We start from the raw sequence: 4,682 nt of genomic DNA, 5'->3' as shown, positions 1-4,682 counted from the left end.
ACGTAACGTCAGTCTGTCTGGTAGATGAAGCTGCTGTTTGTTTGTTTATCTGATTAATGGCGGTGATACAGAACGTGTGTGTTACTTTTTATTTAATTTAATTGGTACAAGCAGTGTTTAAATGTGATTTATAAATAAATCTAACACAAAGATAATAATTTAATGATTAAGCTTCAACTTTTAATTTGTTGGCAAAGTCTGAAGACACTGCAGGTATGGCAGGATGAATTTCATTTAAACAGGAATTAAAGTAATTTACATCTACTCAAATGTGTGTAATTAATTATTTTATATGTGTGTGTGTGTGTGTGTGTGTGTTTAATTGCTCTTTTAGCTACTTTTGCCTGAACCTAACGCTATAAGTGAAACAAGGAATTTCTTGAGTTGCTGCAAATTATGATATAATACATATTTACTCTCTCATTCCAGAAAACAACAACAAACAACAACATCCTTCATGATGGACAGACATCATGGACACCACAGCAGAAGCTGTCTTCACTGAAACATCCTGAACATGATCGTCACTGACATGAGGCCTCTGTCGATGGTTGAAGACGAAGGCTTCACTACAATAATCCACACTTTTAATCCAGGTTACAATAATCCACACTTTTAATCCAGGTTACACTCTTCCCTCAATGACACATTTTACAAAGTAACTACATATTGTGCAGGTATAAAGACACATTTGTATATATTTTTGTGTACATTTATTTTTTTTAAGCTATTTGACTAACTTTTATTTTTTATTATTCAATATTTTACTAACAGAATAGTCAAATAGCAACCTGTTTTTTGTGTGAATTGCTATGTCAGTCAAATGTTCAATTTTGGAATAAAGGGGTGGAAATTAAAACGTTGTGGTTTTTTTTGCCGATTCATCGATTAATCAAAAAAATAATCGGCCGATGAATCGATTATTGAAATAATCGTTAGTTGCAGCCCTAGATGGGAGTCCCTCTGAGGTGGCTCCGAGTCCTGAGTTCTGGATGAGAGTCCCTCTGAGGCGGCCCTGAGTCCTGAGATCTAGACGAATGTCCCTTTAAGTTGAACCTGAGTCTGGAGGTCTAGACGGGTGTTCCTCTGAGGTGACCCTGAGTCTGGAGGTCTAGACAGGTGTTCCTCTGAGGTGCCCCTGAATCTGGAGGTCCAGACGGGTGTTCCTCTGTGGTGGCCTGAATCTGGAGGTCCAGACGGGTGTTCCTCTGTGGTGGCCTGATTGCGTCTGGCCCTCCAGTTCTTTCATTCAGGTGGAGAGTTGAAGGACAGGATCAGGCTCAGATCAGGTCTTTTAAAAAATGTAATCTAGTTGATATGTGCAGCGTTGGACAGAGTTGGAGCTCCTCAGTCTTGGGGTCTTGTTTTGAAGTCACCGTTTCAGCCCTGTTGCAGTTTATTTTGTTTGTGATTGGGACTTTCCTGTTTTAGTGGCTCCATCCTAGATGGCCGCGCTCAGAGCAGTTGCAGCTTCACAGGCTCCCGGTACCATCCCAGTTTTTAGAAGTTTTGATATTGACTCTGTGCCTGACTCTGCGCGATTTATGCGTGTGAACTATAGCCGAACCGAACTGATGAGAATAGGAGCGGATTTGCCACGAAATATAGCAGAAATCAGCAACAAACTCAAAGCTACGCTCGGCAGAATGCAGATCTTAAAGTCATCTACCTGGAAGCTGCAGCAGAGGCGTTCCAGCGGGCAGAAGAGGAAGCGCTGCTCCCGGCTTAAGAGGAGAGGATGCCGGGCGGGGGTTATGGTGAGGCTACGAGCTAACGCTAAAGCCGGTAAACTCCCCATGCCGTCTCTCTTTCTGTCGAATGTCCGCTCGTTGGACAACAAGGTGGATTTACTTCGTCTGAGAGCGGGCGCCTCAGAAGAGATGAAGAAGTGTGCGGTGCTTTGCCTCACGGAAACGTGGATTACAAGTGAAACGCCGGACACAGTCTTCCAGCTGGATGACAGACTTTTATTTCGAGCGGACCGCTGCAGCGAGCTAACGGGGAAATCACGGGGGGGCGGAGTGTGCATTTACGTGAGTAAAAGTTGGTCCACGAACTGTACTGTTGTAAATAGCTCATGCTCGAAGGCTTTGGAGCAAATAACAGTGAAATGTCGGCCACATTATCTACCCCGAGAGTTCACAGTGACTTTTATCACAGTTGTTTACATTCCTCCGGACTCTAATGCTAATGAATCACTACAGGAGCTACATGATATCATCAGCTCGCTGCAGAACAAACACCCCGAGGCTCTTTACGTGGTAGCCGGAGACTTTAACCACGTGAATCTAAAGGACTGTCTCCCAAGCTTTAATCAGCATGTGACGATTCCGACACGTGGAGACCGCACGCTGGACCGTGTTTACACGAACGTAAAAATGCATACAAAGCCGAACCCCGCCCCCACCTAGGACTGTCAGACCACATCTCAATCTTCCTGGCTCCTGCTTACATGCCCCCGCTGAGACGCTCCAGACCGGTACAAAAGAAAGTTAAATGTTGGAGCCAGGACAGTGGACCCATACTGAGAGATTGTTTTGATCGAACAGACTGGCAGGTTTTCAGAGAAGCTGCTGAAAATGGAGGTTCGCTTGATCTTGACCAATACACATCCTCAGTACTGGGTTACATTAGTACATGTACTGACACAGTCTCCACTATCAGAAATGTTAAAAGCTACCCAAACAGAAAACCTTGGCTGAATGCAGAGGTGCGTACCCTGCTGGAAGCCAGGAACACTGCCTTCAGGTCTGGAAATTCAGAGGAGCTGAGTAGGACAAGAAAAGAGCTGGTTGCTGGTATTAAGAGGGCCAAGGCCACATATGCAAAGAGGATCGAGGGTCAATTCATCTCACAAGACCCTCGGAGCATGTGGAGGGGCATTAAGTGCATAACAGATTATAAAGGAAGGAGTGAACAATGCCCCAAAGACCCATCTCTGCCTGATGCCCTCAACAAGTTCTATGCACGCTTTGAAGACCCGAACAGACCACCCAGCACCAGACTCACCTCGCCACCGGATGAAGAGCATCTCAGCGTGACCTCAGCAGAAGTAAGGAGTACCTTCAGGAGGATTAATCCGCACAAAGCAACTGGCCCAGACAACATCCCCGGAAAAGTGTTGAAGGAATGTGCTGATCAGCTCTGTGAGGTGCTGGCAGACATCTTTAACACCTCACTTACCCTGGAGACAGTTCCCACCTGCCTGAAGACTGCCACCATGATCCCAGTCCCAAAAAGCTCTACAGTGACTGGTCTGAATGACTATCGGCCAGTGGCCCTCACCCCGATAGTCGCTAAATGCTTCGAAAAACTGGTCATGACTCACATCAAAACAACCATCAACATCAACGAGGACCCTCATCAGTATGCATACCGTGAGAACCGATCAACAGAGGATGCAATCTCCTCTGTGGTCCACACTGCGCTCAACCACCTGGAGCAGAAAAACTCTTACGTCCGTATGCTCTTTGTGGACTTCACATCCGCCTTCAACACCATGATCCCCCAAACCCTGATGGACAAACTATCCACACTAGGACTAAGCCCCTCCATCTGCAACTGGGTACTAGACTTTTTAACAAACAGACCACAGTTAGTGAGGATCCACAACCTCTCCTCCTCCACCATAACCCTCAGCACTGGCTCTCCTCAGGGATGTGTGTTGAGCCCCCTTCTGTTTACTCTGCTCACATATGATTGTGCAGCTACCCATCCAGGCTATCACATTGTAAAGTTTGCAGATGATACAGCGGTGGTGGGATGCATCACAAACAATGATGAGTCCAGCTACAGGCAAGAGGTGGAACACCTGGAGAGCTGGTGCAGAGAGAATAACCTTCACATCAATGTGAAGAAGACAAAGGAGATGATTGTGGACGTCAGAAGGAACAAAAACACCTACACCCCCTGAACATAAGAGGATCTGCGGTGGAAGTGGTCTCCAGCTACAAGTACTTGGGTGTACACATGAATGACAACATCAGCTGGAGCAACAACACCACCAGCCTGATCAAGAAAGCTCATCAGAGACTCTACTTCCTCAGACGGCTGAGACGAGCTGGTCTGGGAAGCTCAGTCCTCACCTCCTTCTACAGGTGTGCAGTGGAGAGCATCCTGTGCTCGAGCATCAATGTGTGGCATGGAGGCTGCACAGCTGCAGAAAGAAAAGCTTTGCAGAGAGTGGTGAAGGCTGCACAGAAATCTGTTGGAATCAGCCTCCCCACCATCACAGACATCTACACCTCCAGATGCAGGAAGAGGGCCACCTGCATCATGAAGGACCCCACCCACCCAGCACACACACTTTTTGCCCCACTCCCCTCAGGAAGGAGGTTAAGGAGCATTAAGTGTAGAACCACTAGACTGAGGAACAGCTTCTACCCTGAAGCTGTTAGACTCATGAATCTCTAACTAGAATAATCACTGTGAAAAACCATATCATGTTGCTGCTGATCTGTTTCATGTTGCTGCTGATCTGTTTCAATGTTGATGTGTTCATGCGTGCACATCTGCTCACAGACTCATGTTCATGTTTGTGCTGATGTTCAATGTTTTATGTTATGAGTGCTTAGTGTATATTTAGTTGATGTTTTTCTTAGTTCATATCTTAGATGTTATTACTGTTTTTCTTAGACATTTTATTGTTGGATGTAACTGGGACCCCGTGTACATAATTTCGC

This window comes from Nematolebias whitei, chromosome 14 (assembly GCF_014905685.2).
Source record: "Nematolebias whitei isolate Nwh7 chromosome 14, NemWhi1, whole genome shotgun sequence".
Classification (NCBI taxonomy): Eukaryota; Metazoa; Chordata; class Actinopteri; order Cyprinodontiformes; family Rivulidae; genus Nematolebias; species Nematolebias whitei.
Note: the sequence above shows the minus strand (reverse complement) of the source record.